Genomic DNA, 7084 nt, shown 5'->3' with positions numbered 1-7084 from the left:
CTCTGGTCTATTAATTTGGTTTGGCCAATTAGATTGATTGTTCTTGCAATGGGGGAGGTCCTTTGTAATGGGTTCGATCTTGCGATGCTCAATCCCGATGATAGAAGGGGACATGACACGCATTGTATCGTTGCTATTAAGGATAAAACGATGGAGTTTATTCATACGTGAGTTTATCTTGTCTACATGATCTCATCTTACTTAAGGCGTTACTCCATTCTTTATGAACTTAATACTCTAGATGCATGCTGGATAGCGGTCGGTGTGTGACTAATAGTAGTAGATGCAGGCAGGAGTCGGTCTACTTGTCTCGGACGTGATGCCTATATATGATCATTGCCTTGGATATTGTCAGAATTATTTGATTTTCTATCAATTGCCCAACAGTAATTTGTTTACCCACCGTATGCCATTTTCAAGAGAGAAGTCTCTAATGAAAACTATGGCCCAGGTCTATCTTTTATCATATATTAAAACCAAAAATACCTTGCTATGTTTTTACTTTATTTATTTTATTTTGTATTCTTGTCCGATCTATCTATCAAACACCATACAATTTAATGTTGCTCGTAACCATCGAGAGATTGACAACCCCTTGTTCGCATTGGGTTGCAAGGATTTGTTGTTTGTGTGCAGGTGGTACTAACGAGGTGTTGCTTGGTTCTCCTACTAGATTGATAACCTTGGTTCTCAACTGAGAAAAATACTTATCTCTACTGTACTGCATCATCCGCTTCTCTTCGGGGAAATCCCAATGCAGTTCACAAGTAGCAGCCGTCCAGAGCTAATGGTTGCCAGAGAATTAGAGGGAGAAGATTAAAACCACACTGGAGTTCTAATTATGAGGATTATAGGAACTAGCTCGAGCTCTAAAAGACGGTCTTCTATACGAGCGCTCGCACTCGTATGACTGCCCATATGGTGTTCTGGCTCGAACGGTTCTCCCCTCGAAAGATATTGACGGCCTTTCATACGAGCGTTGGCGCTCGTATGGGCGCTTATCCCAGGTATGCAAACCCTAGATAGTCTGATTTGAACATGAGACAGTGTTCCATACGAGCAGCCCCGCTCGTATGGGCAGTCGTATGCCATGAAATTTCATATATGCAGTCGCCGTCACAAGGGGATTTTCTTCTGCCTCCCACTTGCGCCTCCATCTCTCATATCTCTCTCTCTCAAACACTAAACAAAATCCTCCAAAACCTCCGTTTCTTCGTGGATTTTGTTCGTTTGATCCGTTCATTTTCATCCTCTGTAAGTTTCTCCTCTGATCCATGGTTCATTTGCAAGTTTTCATGGCGATTTCATCCTTGTTCGTACCCTAGATGAGCTGCAAATATTTTCATTTTTTCATTTGATTTGAACGTTAGGATTCGGAGTATTTTGTTAGGATCGATCTTAGGTAGTATTAGAACTCGATACCCACATAAAACTTACTTTTTTCTATATATATTTTTGTTTTCCGTACGAAATGATGTGGTCGGTGATCACCGCGGGGAAGAAGACATTGTGATCGCGTTCCAAGCATGCCCGGAACGAGGAGGGCGACCTCCATGTTGCCATGAAGAAGGACTTCGCACGAGTCAATAGCCAGGGGATGATACCCATGCGATGGCAGTGTGACACGTTCCTGGAGTCCCAAGGGCTTCACAACGACTTCGCATGGCTAGCGGACAACGTCGGGCTAGAAGTTTTCAGTAACTTACATTACCTGACATACCACGACATCACCGTCGAGTTCCTCAACACCTTCGAGCACACGCTCAAAGATTCGAGGGTGCCGGTGAGCTGCTCCTTCGCACTCGGAGGGGTGCCACATTCGATATCGCTGGAGCACTGGTGCAATGCCTTTAGGTTCGAGAACCGTGGCGTTCTCGACATCAGGGGTGTGCCCATCCCCGACGCTTTAGCAACTTGGGGCCTCATCTTCGTCCATGATGAAAAAACAAATTTAAAAATACTCTCGGATTGTATATTGCAATAAAGCATATGAAACATGTGACAAAATGTTGTACAAAAATAGAAAAGTATTGGATTAAAGTCAAAGGGGTGACATTTTAAGAAAAATGTGTCACATGTCCTACATATATTTGCTCCAAGCGTCCAACGATCAAATATATGTAGATCATGCTACAAAAATGTGTAACATCACGGTCTATGTCCGCATAAAATTATTGAAACAAATTTGACATGCATGATTGATGAGGTGGCATAGTTGCATGGATAGATTAATGTGCAAATTGTAACTGATGACCACGTATATGACTTGATGTAGCACAGTTGCATGAAGAGAAAAAATAGGTATGATCACATTCATGACTTGATGATGTGGCATGGTTGCATGAAGAGGAGAAATAGGTAATGGGTAGCAACTATTTAAGAATAGAGGATGTCATGTGCATTTTTTTAATGTTATCAACATTTGTTCGAAGTTCCATGAATAATTTTTATACACTACGTTAGCATTTTCAGTTGCTCGATGAAAGCTTTTTGAAAAAAAATGTAAAAGAATGTTGGACTAGACATATATAGAATATTCCGAAATACAAAAAAAGTAATCAAAAAGAAAATAAAGAAAGAAATGCAAACTCAAGGCAAACACGCGCCTAGTCTGCTTGGTGGGCCGAGCCACCGTCCTCCGCCACTAGCGACGCTATCATAAGGATTGCTGTAAGAGAGCACAAACGTGCCCGTTAACATTTTTTCCAACTCATGGTGAACCTTCTTAAATTTTAATGATGAATTTCGGTTTAAATTATATTTATTTTAAATAAGTCAAAATATATAAAAAATAGAAGAAAGAAAACAGAAACGAGTGGACGTGCCTATGTGTGTGTGGCTGAAGTATGTGTGCCTGCGTGGTTTATGGCCAGGCGAATTTTGGGATCTCCTATGTGACGCACTCTGCGTCAAGTTGCTGCTGTTTTTTGCACAGGCGGAGCTTCGACTGGGCCGGCCCACGAAGACAACGACAGAAATCGAATGCGCACTTGTTGCTAAAAAAACTATACACGCCGTGTTCCTACCGGCTGAGCTAGCAGTTTTAGCTGATTAAAGAGTAGCATCAAACGAAAAGTACCAAATATGCTGCGCAGATCTGAATTAGTTTAGGAATTTCGAAAGCAATATCTTTTCAAAAAAACGAATGATCTATGAAACACAAGCACTTTTCAAATTTGTGAACAAATTTCAAAAAGCTATAATATTTTCGAAAAAGAAGAACATTTTCTGAAAATCTTGAACAATTTTTTAAGACCAAAACAATTTTTTCATATTTCAAAACAAAATTTGGAAATGTGAACATATTTTGAAATTCTAGAACAAAATTTGCACACGATTTTATAAAAACTTTTGAATTTTTTTTGAAACCGGAACATTTTTTGAAACTCCTGAAAAAATGAAAACTTGAACAATTTTTGGAGTGTGTCATTTATTTTAAAACAGGAATATTATTGAAATAGTATGAAAAAATTGAACAAAAACATTCCAAATAATTTTTGTAAATTAAGAACATTTCTTTAGATGCCCGAACAATTTTTAAAAATGCGAACAATTTTTTTAAATACGAATGTTTATTGAAATTTCGAGCGTTTTGTTGAAACACGAACAAATTTTGAACTTTCCGAATTTTTTTCAAAAGAAACAAAAAACGAAAAACAAACAGAAAAAGGAAAAGAAAGATGAAAACGAAACGGAAAAACGGAGAAATGAAGAACGAAAAAGATAAAAACCAGAGAAGAAACAGGAAAACTGGTTAAAAAGGAAAAAGTGGTGCCGAGCGGCTGGCTAGCACTCACATAATGGCCTGTGCGTTCTGTCGACAATTTGACGCAAGGAGGTTCGCATAGGGTTTTCCATTATGTCTCGATTGGAGAGAAAACAAGCACGAGATGAGCCGGCCCAACCACACGGAGGCCACAGCCAAGGATAACATTTTTTTACTTTCAAATATTCTTACAAAAAAACTTCACGTAGAGCATTTTGACAAAACATTAACCAAGCATTTAAAAATGTTAAATTTGTACGGAGCAAATGTTTCTCATGTATTCAAAAATATACAGTGTGTGTGAAATAGGTTGATCATGCAGTTAAAATATGTTAATTAATTATTTAAAAAAATATTAAACAAGTATCCGAAATGTGTTCATCAGGCATTTAAAAAATGTTAAATGTGTATTGAAAAAAGGTTGACCATGCATTCAAAATTTTTAAAAAAGTATTCAATTCATGTTAATCAAGTATTTCAAAAATTGTGGACCATATATTCATAAAATGGTAATTTTGTATTTGAAAATGATAATCAAACATTTCAAAGAAAATAAAATATGCATAGAAAAATTGTTAACCATGTAATCAAAAAATGTTAAGCATGTATTTGAAAACGTTAAACATGTACTAGAAAATTTTATTAGATATATACCAAAAACAACATTTCGTATGCAAGAAAGTAGAAATGAGAACATTTACATTTTGGAAAAAAAATAAATCATGTATTCGAAAATTTAAAGGTATACATAAAATTTGTTTCTGCTGTATACAAAATTATCAGAATGTGCACTAACAGCACAGTTGATTCCCAATAAAAAATAAATCACAGATCACGTCTCTTTAGGAAAAAAATCGATGATAAATCAATAAAAAAACAAAGCAAATGTATTCATCAATCATAAAAATATTGGAAAATAATTAATCATCAATTACAAAAAAACCTATACAAAAAAATGTTCCTGGTATATACAAAAAATGCAAGCGTGTGCTAAGAGAATTGAACATAAAAGTGAATATTAGAAAAGGTTGATTGTGTACAAAAAATGTTAATCATATACTTCTAACATGTAAAACATGTATTAATGTTTTTCCTGATATACACCAAAAATGTTAAATGTATATGAAGAAAGTAGTCAAGAAACACAAAAATAAAAAAAATTCATTTATTTTCAAAATGTTTAACATGTAGAAAAAATGTTCTTGATGTATAAGTAAAATGTACAATTGTGTTTGAAAAATATAGCCGTGGGTTGAACAAATAAGCAAAACAAAGAAAAGTTGTGAAACCCTGAGAAATTGAAGGAAGAAACAAAAGGAACACCTTAGAATTAAAACAAACCAGAAAACCTAAAGAAAACCATCAAAATCCTAGAGGAAATGGAAAAGAAAATGAGGAAAACTAGTACTAAAAAGGAAAAAAAACAAGAAACTGCAAATAAATTGAGAGAAAACAAAAACAAACTGAAGAAGAAGAAGAAGAAGAAGAAGAAGAAGAAGAAAAATCTGTTAAAGCCAAGAAATAAACGATGAAAATCAATGCAAAAACAAAGAAAAACATAAAACCAAAAAAACCATATAGAAGCAAAGAAAACTTATAAGAACCATGAAAACATTAATAATAAGGATGGAAAAATCAAGGAAAAAGAAAACCGTAAAGAAAAACGAGAAAAAACGAAAGAAAACCGGACCAAAAAAGTGCAGCGAGCAAGCGAGCGAGAGGAGAAAACTGGGCCGACCGAATTCAACGCAAGAGAGAAAACCCTTCAGTCGGGTGAAGCTACCGTTTAGTTATGAGCGAGACCTTCTCAAAAAAAAAAGTTATGAGCGAGACATAGCTCTCGTGGTCGCCTAGAGCGACCTGTAACATAGCTTCGCTAGTTTTCTTCGGGTGGCATGGTTTCTTTCTGTTTTACTTTCGGGTTCTTCTTTTTGGTGTTACTTCATTTTTTTTCTATTCTTTTCATCTGTTTCAATTCAGCTTTTCTTCGTTTCTTCACCAGTTTTCCACATTTTTTCCATTTCGTTTCTTCTTTTCTTTTTTGATTTTGAATACATGTTTATTTTTTAGTACACATTAAGCAGTCTTTATATACTTTTGTAGCATTTTTTATACATGTTGAACATTTTAGAATACATGTTTCAAAAAATACTCGAATATGTTTATCCGCTCCAGAGCTCAAATATACCCGCATGAATAATAAATTCTGAGAAAGCTGTCACATATGAAAAAGTGAAATTTTTTGTGGATGAACATGTACAAATTTCCTAACATCCTAAAATTTTCAAGTTGAGCTCGGATTTTGGAGCATTCATTTTCTCTTGCACACACGTCTGTAGATATCTTTTCATTGCTAATTTTTGCATGATGTTAGAACAGTTGATGTTCATAAAAAATCGGTTTTTTATTACTTTATTACCTTTTTAAAATTCACTGTTCATGCCGATGCATTTGTGCTTGGATTGGGATTAGAATAACACTATCGTACTCTGAGACCTAAGGGCAGCTTGACACCACCAGCCCCCACCACAATCTGTCTCATTTAACTCATAGGGAGCTGGTGGACGCACGGGGGCATGCATGCACGGCACCGCGCCAGAACAAGACGCCGCCTCCCTACCGACGCACGTCGCCATGTCGATGTCAAGAAGCTGGCCGCCGGCCGGCCAGCCGGTGGCGCGATGTCCGCGCCGCAGCTCTTACCCTGCAGCCTGCAGCTGCATGCATGCCTAATGCCTTATCGGGGACGAAGCCGTACAATACACTCCGTGTACTACTTTCTGCCGACGCACGTCGCCATGAATGAAAGCTGCAAGCTGCCGGCAGTGCGTGTGCCGTGCGACGTGTGGTAGCTTGCCTGGCCACAAACTCCGCTGACTGATGATACTGTCTGCCAGATTTGTAGGTACGGCTAATTGGCGTGCTGGACCACCCAAAAGATAACATATTTCTGTTCTCTATATGCCGTGAGATGTGAGAGTATCTACACCAGATTTTGGCAAATCCAGCCCTTCAAACATCTCGAATGTGTCCGGACGCATCCGTGGACATTGACCGGTCACACTTTAAATTTCTTTTCTCATAACCAAACATCTCAATTAGCATACCTCAAATACAAAGTCATGTGGCGTAAATGTAAACAATGCAACGCACATAGTCCAGCTACTACATCAGGATATAGCATCGGACTATCAAAATTTGGCATGTTCTACCTACATTCTAGCTATGGAGAAGATCATCCACGGCTGCCCTTGCCCGTTTCAGAGCCCTTTTGGTCCTACTTGCGAAAGCAGTGGTCGAAATCGTAGTATGGATCAA

The sequence above is a fragment of the Triticum aestivum genome, chromosome 2A, assembly GCF_018294505.1.
Source record: "Triticum aestivum cultivar Chinese Spring chromosome 2A, IWGSC CS RefSeq v2.1, whole genome shotgun sequence".
In the NCBI taxonomy this organism is placed as follows: Eukaryota; Viridiplantae; Streptophyta; class Magnoliopsida; order Poales; family Poaceae; genus Triticum; species Triticum aestivum.
Note: the sequence above shows the minus strand (reverse complement) of the source record.